Source organism: Stenella coeruleoalba, assembly GCF_951394435.1.
Source record: "Stenella coeruleoalba genome assembly, chromosome: 5".
In the NCBI taxonomy this organism is placed as follows: Eukaryota; Metazoa; Chordata; class Mammalia; order Artiodactyla; family Delphinidae; genus Stenella; species Stenella coeruleoalba.
Window position 1 is genome coordinate 125453505 of NC_137150.1, and position 12942 is coordinate 125466446.

The following is a 12942-nucleotide window of genomic DNA, read 5'->3' on the forward strand; positions in this document are numbered from 1 at the left end:
CTGATTTCTCCTTCAAATTTCGGTCACTGGCAATTAATAGCCAGAAACAATATCCTGCCTCACACTTCCCCATGATCTGCTTAAATGAGGAGGAACAGAAAGATGAAAAGATATATACAGGGAGAAGAAAAAGTATGGATTAATAACTTCAAATATTATCCTACTATATTCTTATCCTAGCAAATCTTTGGCAGTCAAACCCACACACAAATTGGGGCCTAGCTCTGTGGGTGAGATGAGGAGGGAAGCATGGATATGGGGCAAAGTTCTTGACTCATCTGGAAGTTTTGACTCATACCTGGAGTAGATGTACCTTCATCCATCAATTACCTTATGCTGCCCTCATCCTCCCCACCCTAGGAGCTTGAGCTTGTCACTGGTAAGGGCAGAACATCTCCTGAGGCAAGGTATTACTGGGTGGTTGCACATAGCTGTGAAAAGAGCTGCACTGGGCAACCTAAAGACAACTGTACAAGAGAGAGGGGATGTCAGTAAGTGCAAGCAATTTGGGTGGTCCAGCCATTCTCTTCCTTCTCAGGCAACATCCTTCTCCAAACCTCTGTGCTTAAAAAGTAAGAGGAAGCCCCCTGCTCCCATTTACAGAGGAGATAATGAGGTTGACTGACATATTGGTGTCCAGCCCTCTTCTCACCCAACATCCAACACCAGGAGAGTGTTCTACCTCTTTTCTTCTACTCTCTGTGTCTTTCCTTTTTTAATATAATGAATAAATGAATGAATGACAAGTAAATAATTCCCCATATCTCCCATAGTTAACACATGTGAAGAATTGGATATATACTTGTCCCATTTTTTCTTTTGTTAATCACATAATTTGGGGTTTTTTTTGGGGGGGATGTTTGTTTTACATTTCAAATTGAAAGCAGTCACTGCTTATTAACTGACTAGATTACAAAACGAATCAAGGTAGACACCTTAGTTCATCCTTCTAATAAGCCTGTTGATTTGATCTTTTCTGTTGCCAGCATCTCTACCTTCTACAAAATAGATGATCTTCATCATCTTCATTCTACCTCATGGAAAAGATCATTTGAAGGGCCAGCAGAAGTTGTTTGTTTCTTGAAAGCATTGTTCAACAGTATAGATCTCGTGAATCAGATCTTCCATGCAGATGATTCCAAATTTAACAAGAGAGCCAGCAATAAATGTGTTGTCTGCAGGGCAATTTATGTGCAATATGTGGTTCCACAATCCTCAGCATGTTAACTGAAGCCTTGCTGATCTTCACAAAGGTACCACTGAAGATATGACAATGATGAAGAAGCTGCAACACTTTTCAGACCTTTGGAGTCACACCATGGATACTGATCCTGATGATAAATGCCAGTAATGGGTTCTGCAGGTACATGGAAGTTGCCAGCTTATCTTGCCATCCTAACCATTCTTGTGTCAGTTCTGTACATCTGCCCATATTCCTTGTGATTGGGCTTACCTTTTCATATATAAGATTTGTCCTTGCCTTTCAAAACATCTTTTGGGCAAAATTCTTTCTCAGGTGCCTGATCTTGAGCTCTGTGAAATTCCTTCACTTTTTTTAGGAGTTTCAGCAGGAACCATCTTTTCTTCTCTTCTGCACCCTTCATGGTTCCAGCTGGAAAAAAGGACTACATAACATATTTTTAGGTTTGGTTTTTTTAAAGGTTGATATTATTCACTTTACTTTGAATTTGCTTTATTTAATCTCACTGTATATTGTGAACAATCATCCCATTTGGGACATTAATATATCCCAATACATCATTTTACAGTGTGTGTGCGCATGTGTGTGTGCCTGTGCGTGCACACACATATGCCATGATTTATTCAATTCCCTACTCATGAACATTCAAATTGTTTATGGTTTTTTGACACTACAAACCATACTACAAATAGCATTATGTCCACATAGTCCTTTATCAGGTGTAAATTTTTTAATGTAAGGTAGACTTCAAGAACTTGAATTGCTATATAATGTATAGTAATTTTAATTCAAATAATTGGTGCCAGGATAGTTGAGGAATCCTACCACCGAAGTAAGGGAACGTTCACATCCCTGAGTATTTGCCAGCGATGGTTGTTATTTCTTGTTTAAAATATTTGCAAATCCAACAGGTGAAAAAATGATTTCGCATTATTGTTCCAATTCAGCATCCCAGGCTAGGGGCCGAGATGTAAATCCCAAGCACAGAGAATTCTGCCTGAGAACCTGAAATTCTTAATTGTACCCATTGGTAGCTCTGTCTCCACCTGATCCTGGTAGAGACCTGCATTCCTCCTTACAGAGGTCTGAGAAAGTTGGAAATAGCCAGTGTTTTCCTTAATAGTGTTTTCTTTCAGCTCAAGAGGATTATGTCAACTGTTATTACAAGGAAAGGCTATCGACATACCAGTTTAAAAAGGAAAAGGTGTGTCCACTGGCTAAAATAAATAAAAGGGCAAAACACATAGAAAGAGTTTTAAACCCCGACACTTACAATAGTACTGAGGAAGCTGGTAGGACAAAGCCAGGCTTAATGCTTGCAAACTCAGGGTACTCCTGACCTTTTACAGCCTCACTTGGGAAACTAACCATAGAACAGCCTTGAAAAGGTCTGATAGTGGCATCAATATTAAACAGGGTTTCAAAAGTGTATTAACTGTGGTCTTTTGGCCACTCTTGATACCAACAATTTCAGAACTATTTGTGACCAATGAAAGGGTTACCAAGCATAAGTTACATAATACACTGATGTATGGACACACATAATTTCATTTTACATCAAAACAGAAATTGACACAATTGCAAATCTTTAACTCTTGCTTAATTTTATTTCAAAAATCTGTGAGAAAATATTCTTCAGAAGTGCCAAGTGATTCAACTCCAATTAAAAACAGTCTTATCAAGAATAGTATGGAGGTTCCTTAAAAAATTAAAAAGTGAGTTACCATATGATCCAGCAGTCCCACTCCTGGGCATATATCCAGACAAAACTCGAATTTGAAAAGATACCTGCACCTCAATATTCATAGCAGCACTATTTACAGTAGCCAAGACTTAGAAGCAACCTAAGTGTCCATCGACGGATGAATGGATATAGAAGATGTGGAACAAATATACAATGGAATATTACTCAGCCACAAAAAGAATGAAATGATGCCATTTGTGGCAAAATGGATGGATCTAGAGATTATCATACTATGTGAAGTAAATCAGAAAAAGACAAATATCATGATATGACCTATATGTAGAACCTCAAAAATGATACAAATGAACTTATTTACAATATAGAAATAGTCTCACAGACATAGAAAACAAACTTATGGTTACCAAAGGGGAAAGGAGAGGGAAGGCATAAATTAGGAATCTGGGATTAACAGATTCACACTACTATATATAAAATAGGTAACCAACAAGGACCTACTGACTAGAAGAAGGAACTGTATTCAATGTATTCTTGTAATAACCTATAATGGAAAAGAGTCTGAAAAAGAACTAAATCACTTTGCTGTACACCCAAAACATTGTAAATCAACTATCCCTCAATTTAAAAAAAACAGTCCTATACGTTGGTGCAGAAATGAATTAACTTTTCAAGGATGTGACAATCATCTAAGCATTCTAAATCATACTGATATATATCAAAGAAGAGAAAAGATTGAAGAGAAATGATGCCACAAGGATAGCCTTGGCCACAGTCACTGAAACAAGCAAAAATTCTGGCACAAGATCCTAAGGCAGCTCAGAAATAAAATGCTCTACCTAAAACATAATATAGGTTTCTTGTGGCTCAATGGACAATACATGCTATATCAGAGGTCAGAGCAGAAAAAAATGGACTTCTACTATGTAAATATATATGTATGTGTATATATATATATATATATATATATATCATGAATTAAGATATACTGATGGGAACTACAGTATAGAGAGAAATTTTTTGATGAATTAGCATGTGCACATTTCTATTTGCTTCTCACATGGTATTATGATGTTTGTGGGTATACACGTCAATCTCACCCATTAGACTGTAAGCTTCTAGGCAGAAGACTCTTTTTTCATCTTTATAACACTCCAGGTCTAGCACAGTGTCAGGTACAGAGTACATGCTCTGTAGATGTTGCTTGTAGAAACTGAAACATTATGCAGGATACTAAACCGCTGGGACTATGGACTGAATTGTGTCCCCCGCAAATTCATATGTTGAAGCCCTAACCCCCATTGTGATTGTATTTGGAGATGGGGCTTTTAGGAGGTAATTAAGGTTAAATTAATTCATACAAGTAGAGTCGTGATCCAATAGGATTGGCGGCTTTATAAGAAGAGGAAAATAGAGAGATTGCTCTAAATAAACACACCAAGGAAAGTTATGTGAGCACACATCTACAAGCCCTCTTGCCAAAACAGAGCTGACCCACATTTTGATCTTGGACTTCTAGTTTCCAAACTGTGCAAAAATAAATTTCTGTTGTTTAAGCCACCACTCTATTGCATTTTGTTCAGAAAACCAATAACCCAAACTTCTGATGTTTTTCATTGATTTTATGACAATAAAGAAAACCAAAGAAAAATGGCTTTTTAAGTCGTTGTAACTATATCCAAGAAAGAATTTTAGCACAATGTTTGACATGCATGAATTTAACCCAAAAGCTTGAGAATACTTTGTAACAAAGTATAGAAGAGAAGATAAATTAAAATATGAGTTAGTGTAAAGTAAACACAAAAAGATTTTGTTCTATATGGGAACTTTTATTCAGTCTGCATCTCATTTGACAGAAGACTCTTTGATTAAGTTTGATTAACCTTGAGGAAGTTTGAAAATCATTTTGACCTAATGCAAATGCTCCATTCTTTTCTTAGATTTCATCAAGAATTGGTAACCAATTGCATAAATGTTACTTTTAAAATATAACCCGAATGCATTTTCTAAATCGGAGAAAGGAAACCATTCAGCCTATTTTAGAAAGCATAAGATCTACAGAAAAAGAAATATTTATTTCTCATATTTGTCTCATGATATTACATGTATTTATGTAAAGTTGATCATCAGAAATTTGCAAATCAAAATTAGTAAGATAACAATGTGCAACTTCACCCTCATTATGGACTCCTTGAATGAAAGTTGCCTTTATGAAGTGAAGAGATTAACTGAGAAATTTGACACATGCTTTACACATTTACCATTCTTGTGCTCAATAACATACTAATGTAGATTTAGAAATCCAGATCTAGTTTTTGTTTTTGTTTTTGTTTTTGTTTTGGTAAGCAAAATAATATCTTTATTTTTTTGTTGTTTTATTTTTTTAACGTCTTTATTGGAGTATAATAGCTTTACAATGGTGTGTTAGTTTCTGCTTTATAACAAAGTGAATCAATTATACATATACATATGTCCCCATATCTCTTCCCTCTTGCGTCTCCCTCCCTCACACCATCCCTATCCCACCACTCTAGGTAGTTTACTTTCACACTTTAGCAACTTTTAAAGCAGTAAATGGAAGGATGTTCTAAGCCATGATCACAAGGATGCTTGACGTCTTCATAACAATGCAAGCAATTGAAGGACAGTGGTTTGGTTCTTCTGAAGATAACATTTCCTTTGGTTTGCTTTGCTTTTTTTTCCTTCAAAATTTGGATCTGCCTCAGTCAGTTGATGGCCTGAATACACTGCTTATTTCTAAGCTAACATATTTGTCATCACCATCTCTCCAACAACTTTAAGAATGGTCACAGTAGTATGTGAACTGTTGCAAACTAAAGCTCAAAAATGTATTCTCTTATATTTTCTATGCCTTTTTATTGAGAATTATGAGCCTCATGAATTGAATTTGTTATTTTTTCCTTTGGCAAAAACTTTGAAAGTAAAATTCTGAGTTTTATTTTTCATTATATCATTTTACTCTAAAATATATGTTCGAATAAATCTTCCATGCTGTGTAGTATTGCACCATGCAGAGAACATTTGTAACTAGGTCAACATACACAGTTTCTAGGCATCACCAAGGAAATCACTTTGTTCTACCCATATTACAATATTACCAGAGTAACAGGACGAAAATGACTCATGGGGTTCTTTGTTGGGGTAGTCGGTGCTGCAAGTGGTGCTAAGTTGAGTGCTCAGAAGACTGATGCAATTGTGGATGTCTCTTTGAGAGGGCATAAGTGACTCTCTTCCAAAACACAAAAGCATCAACTAGGACAGTGTGTTGGACCGAGAGAAAAGAAAATGTGGAAAGCATAGAATAAAAGACCTAAGCCCTCTCTTCCTCCCTGAGAATGCACACGCAGGCTGATTATCTTCCATGAGTCTTAGAAGAAGCACAGGAGAAGCTGGTCCCCACAACACCTTGTCCTGCATGATCTAGAAGAATAAAGGAATTATCAGTTGCTGCCTTTCAGGGCTAGAGCCACCAGTGTTAGAATAACAGGAGGACATCTGGAAGAGGCACGTGGATGTGAAAAGGAAGACTCTTCCTCTCTGCTCTCTGCTTCATATACAAGCTATCGATGCAGTGACAACATTGTTTTATTTATTTAGTCAGTACAGATTATTGCTTCCTGTGGATGAGGTGCTAGAAAAGGATACAACCTGAACAAGCATGTAGGACTCCTGTCCCTACACTATCTAATAAGGAGCGAGATTCCACGCTCACTTGCCTTTTTTCCTGCATCCTTTGCCAGTTCTTCCTTATCTCCTGATGTCTAGATTCTGGAGTGCTCCAGAATTCAGTCCTTGATTGCTTCTCTTTCATCTACACTTTTCCTGTAGTTGATCTCATCCAGTCTCAGGGCTGTAAGTACTATCCACACACTAATGACTACTAAATTTACATCCCCAATCGGAATCTCTCCTCTGAATTCCAAATGACTGCCCAACAAATCCACTTGGAAGGCAGTTCAAACAAAATGACTAAAACCCAACTCCTGATAACTACCTATCATCCCCTCTCCCTCAAACTCCAGACCTGTCCCTCTCCAGTCTTTTCCATCATATATAGTGGCAACACCATCCTTTTAGTTATCAACCAAACACTCCAGGCATCCTCCTTGATGTCTTTCCTTCTTTTAAACTCTACACAAAATTTGTCAGTAAATTCTATTTGCTCTATCTTCAGAACATATCCAGAATCTGGTTGTTTATCACACATCAACCCAGTCCAAGACACAATTATTTTTGCCTGTATTATTACAGTCACCCCTTAACTGCCTTCCCTGTTTTTTATGTTTGTCCAGATTCAGCATATTCTCCAAACTGCAGAGATAGAGATTCTATTAAAATATAATCTAATTCCTCTACTCACAAATTTCAATGTCTCCCCAGGTCACTCAGAATAAAAGTTAAATGTCCTTACCGTGATATATGGGGACCTATGTGATCTGATCCACATTTCTTCTCTGACTACATCTCCCCCTACTCTTTCATCCCACCTTAACTCAATGGGCTTCATCACTATTCTTTCAACAAAACAGCAAGACCCTTGTTCAGGGAGGGCTTTGTGCTTAATGTTCCCTCTGCCTGAAATGCTTTTTCACCCAATAATCCAAATGATCTCAAGAAGCCATGGAGTGCACAGTTAAAAGTTTAAAATTTGCATTTCTTTTAAAATGGGAGAATGCAGATTGACATATACACACTACTATATGTAAAATAGATAACTAATAAATACCTCTGGTATAGCACAGGAAATTCTACTCAATACTCTGTAATGGCCTATATGGGAAAAGAATTTAAAAAACAGTGGATATATGTATATGTATAACTGAATCACTTTGCTGGACACCTGAAAATAACACAACATTGTAAATCAACTATACTCAAAAAATAAAAATAAAATAAAATAAAATGTTAGAACGCAGACTACACATTATTTTGTACTGACCTCAAGCCCAATTTGGTTATATTAGCAAGATCCTCATATACAAATACTTTATAGACACTTTAATTCTTGCTCTAAGTATTTTTGTCCACTCAGAGAAGCCTAATTATATCCATCAACACCATATACTTGACACTCATTTTTGCCAGATCCCAATTTTAACATAAACTATGGTTTAACATAAATCATAGTTAATAGAGCCTGACTAATGGCATTAATTGTTCCACAAATGCCATAGCTGAACTTGAAAATTTGAACAAGAAAGGATAATTTTCTTGCCTTTAAAATTCTGTAAAGATGGCAGATTTGTTCACATATTTTTCTCTAATACTTTACAAACCCTGATGATAAAAAAGTATGAAAAGGAATAAAGTCATTACAGAGAAGATAATGTGGTAAGGAAATGGTTGGGAGGGTGTTTTGCCAACAAACAAGAAATATTAACATATTTCTGAAAGGTCAAAAATGAATGGGACTGGGTTGATGAATAAAACAAGCCAGGAAAGTCTTGAATAAACTGCTCAGTAACTACAAAGTGAAAAGCCAGTCATATGGATAAGACATCTTATATCATGCTTTTCCCAAGATAGTCTTTAATCCTAAAAACACTTTGTTAAGTGAAAGAAGTCACAACCTATCATATGATTCCATTCATATGAAGTGTCCAGAATACTAAAACATAGGCACAGAAAATAAACTAGTGCTTGTCAGGGACTGGGGGAGGGAGGAAATGGGGAGTGAATGCTAATGGGTATGGCTTTCTTTTGGGGGTGATGAAAATGTTCTGAAATTGGATAGTGGTGATAGGTGCACAATTCTGTGAATATACTAAAAACCACTTAACTGTATACTTATGAGGGTGAATTTTATGGCATGTGAATTATAGCTCAATAAAGTTTTTATTTAAATAAATGTAAAGGTTAATAAATATTGAAAGCATTTATATAAATAACTATTAAACAGCAAGTAATGGTAAGACAGACACACACCAAAAAATCCTCATCAGGATTCAGGAAAAAGGATCATCACTTTCAACTGGGATTATTATGGGGTCCTATGAAAGATATAGCAATAAAGCTGAACACCGAGAGATGGATGGTATTGGGATTTTTGTTTAATGATAAGACAAGGTAAGAAAAGTAAACACCAATGAGGGAGGAAAATGTATAAGCAAAGACCCAAAGGTGGGAAATGGAGAAGAGGAAAAATTGTAAAAATTCCATGGAGTTATAAATGAAGTGTAGATGAGGACAAGTTAATTATTCATCTATTATTCTTTAGACCAGGGTTTTTCAACCTCAGTACAATTGACATTTGGAGCCAGATCATTTTTTTCTATAGGGAGCTGTCCTGTGCACTGTAGGATATTTAACAGCACTCTAGGCACCCCCTGCCCTAGTTATGACAGTCAAATATGGCTGCAAATATTGCCAAATGATCCCGAGCTGGGGTTGGGGGTGGGGTGAGGTAAGCAGAACCAGCTGAGAACTGCTGCTTTAACAAAAGAGAGTCATTGATGATTTGAACCGGAGGATGACATTATAAAAACTAAATTGAAGAAAGATTAAACTGGCAAGACTTCAAAAGCTAACCTGGTAGAGTAGGTGGGAGAGAAAAGTTAACATATTTTTGCAATGTTCCTAGTCAAAGGTAATAGGGTTCTGAAATATAAAAGAGCACATGGAATCGGAAGTGAGCGATTAAATGATATTTAATTTGTGGAGAGAGAGAGAGACACTCATTATGGGTATACACTCAGACAGGCTTATTAACATTGGATGTTTTGACAAGAGACAGGAACAATGGGGATCAAAGGTGACCTTGATATGTTGAGCCTAAATGACAAGGTAGTAGTTGTACTAAAAATGGGAAACGGTGATAGAAACAGATTTAGAAGGGAAGACAAGAAGTTCAGTTCTTTGAATTGCTATACAGAATGTGCTAGAAGGATATCCAGACAGAAATGTCAAGCCAGAAATTGGAAAATTGAGACTGAACTTTGGAGGAAAATTCAGGAGTATAAATGTGGATTTGGAAGCCGTTTACACAGAAAGTAAAGTTGAAGCCATGGAATTATATTGTCCAGGAGGAGAGCTCAAAACACAGAGAAAAGGAAGCAACAAGGAATAGATGTTCCTTGGACTCCCATATCTAAATGGATACCACACGTGAAAAAAGTAAAGAGAGTAGTTGGAGGAGTAGCATAAGAACAAGATAAGAACATGTCTGAAGCGACACAAAGGAGAGATTTCGGCAAAGAAAGGATGGGTAGGTGGATTGGTTAGTGGTGTCAATTAATACTGAAGGTTAAAGAATATGACAACTGAAAAAATGGCTGGATTCAGGGAATAGTAAGTTGTTGGGGGTTGTGAAGAATGCTGTGTAAATCTGATGGGGACAGAAAACAAATTAGAACAAATTTAAAAACCACATCACTGCTGATGAAGTGGATATTTAAGAAATTCATTGGTAAAGGCAAAAAAGAAATAGAGAGATTTGGTTTCTCAGACAGAAGTGAATCATATTTGTAGGTGATGGTGAAATTAAATGAGTGATTGAAAATGTAAGAAGGCTCGATAGAGGCAAAAAAAAAGTGATACTTAATGGAGCATAGTTCCAGAGGAGATGAGAAAGTTTGGAATTAAAAGCACAAGTGTTCAACATATACACACTACTATATATATAATAGATAACTAATAAAGAACTACTGTAGAGCACAGGGAACTCTTCTCAATACTCTGTAATGACCTATATAGGAAAAGAATCTTAAAAAAAGTGGATATATGTATATGTATAACCAATTCACTTTGCTGTACAGCAGAGACTAACAAAACATTGTAAATCAACTATACTCCAGTAATTTTTTTTTTAAAAAAGCACAAGTGTTTGTTGTAAAAGAGGAATGTATCACTCTCTAAAATGGGGGAAAAAAGGAATAAGATAATACAGTTTTGTAACATGATAAATTTGAGGATGATCCTCTAAACAATATTTTATATGTAGTTTAATCTAAAAAATATTTACATAGAGAAGAGATTTTTAAATGAAACAGTTGGTCATGATTTTTGTCTTCACTGTAACACTTGGAAAGAGGAATCCCTTCCACCAGTCTCGGAGCCAGGTGTCCGCAGACTGAAGCCAGATTTTTATGGTGTACTTTATTACTTTGTTCCAACCAAATTCCCAGAACATCAGCACATGCTCAGTTAAATATGATATGAAAGCACATTGCAAATACAGAAATGTTATTTTTGGATTATACATGGATTTTGGTCTATTTATACCTCCATGCTGCCCAATGATGGTAACTAATCATGTTATTATAGTAAAATATCTTCTATTACAACTTACCCTGCAAATACCCAAGGCTTGGCATAGAGAGAAAAGAGAGGGGAAAAAAAAAGCAGAAATGTGCAATCTGGGTTTCATTTCTTAAATTCTCTGAGAAAAGCTGACTATTTCTCCCATTCCCTTTCATTCAGCTTTCCCTTATGTACCGGCACAAGAATAAAATAAGAGAATCCTATATTGTGAGACAATTAATACAAAATATCAATGAATCATAATGGTAATTATGTAAATTAGGCAAGACTTTAATACCCCCAACTAAATGAGAGGAAAGCACTAGTATCCTTTTTGCTTCGTTAGATTATTAACTGTTTGTTCTTTAATTTGTATTATATGAAACTACTACAATTCCCCCCAAAATGAAGCTTAATTAGTCTTCACAAATAAAGATATTTTCCTCCAACAAAAGATACATCAAAACAAAAATTCAGAGTGTGAACAAATAGATGTATCAAGATTGGTAAAATACTGAGCATTGTTGAAGTTAGGTGATGGGTACATGGATTTCTCTTGACTCTTCACTCTATTTTTGAGTATGTTTGAATATGTTCATTTATAAGTAAATAATATAAGTAATAATTCTTATTACAGATGTTTGTGAACACTCTCCCTTAGTTACAAAAGACAAAAACATCATGTTCCTGCTCTAGAATTAAGGAATGCAGCAGGCAAGCCAAATAGTGGAGGCCTTGTATGGTGTGGTAGGCAGAATGGGCCCCCAAATATCCACACCCTAAGCCTTGGAACCAATAAATATTTTACCTAATGTGATGGTTATTTTCATGTGTCACCTTGACTGGTCATGGAGTGCCCAGATTAAACATTATTTCTCTGTCTATGAGAGTATTCCTGGATGAGATTAGCATTTGAATAGATGGACTCAGTAAAGTACAATAGATTCCCCTCCCCAATATGGGTAGGCATCAGCTAATCCATTGAGGACTGGGATAAAACAAAAGGCAAAGGAGAAAACTGATTAAAAATCTTCCAACAAACAAAAGCCCAGGACCAGATGGTTACACAGGCGACTTCTAACAAACATTTAGAGAAGAGCTAACACCTATCCTTCTGAACCTCTTCCAAAATATAGCAGAGGGAACAACACTCCCAAACTCATTCTACAAGGCCACCATCACCCTGATACCAAAACCAGACAAAGATGTCACAAAGAAATAAAACTACAGGCCAATATCACTGGTGAACATAAAGGCAAAAATCCTCAACAAAATACTAGAAAACAGAATCCAACAGCACATTAAAAGGATCATACACCATTATCAAGTGAGCTTTATTCCAGGAAGGATTCTTCAATATATGCAATATACGCAAATCAATCAACGTGATACACCATATTAACAAATTGAAGGAGAAAAACCATATGATCATCTCAATAGATGCAGAGAAAGCTTTCGACAAAATTCAACACGCATTTATGATAAAAATCCTGCAGAAACTAGGCATAGAGGGAACTTTCCTCAACATAATAAAGGCCATATATGACAAACCCACAGCCAACATCATCCTCAATGGTAAAAAACTGAAACCATTTCCACTAAGACCAGGAACAAGACAAGGTTGCCCACTCTCACCACTATTATTCAACATAGTTTTGGAAGTTTTAGTCACAGCAATCAGAGAAGAAAAGGAAATAAAAGGAATCCAAATCAGAAAAGAAGAAGTAAAGCTGTCACTGTTTGCAGATGACATGATATTATACATACAGAATCCTAAAGATAT

General features: G+C 36.1%; 1 pseudogene across 1 annotated transcript; it reads right to left on the bottom strand.

The window, feature by feature from the left end:
• Positions 1-936: 936 nt before the first annotated feature.
• Positions 937-11147, bottom strand: LOC307186407 (large ribosomal subunit protein uL30-like; annotated as a pseudogene). The gene is made up of 2 exons: positions 11142-11147; positions 937-1480 (listed from the first exon to the last, which is right to left on the bottom strand). The product of its transcript is annotated as a large ribosomal subunit protein uL30-like (transcript).
• Between the last annotated feature and the right edge of the window lie 1795 nt (positions 11148-12942).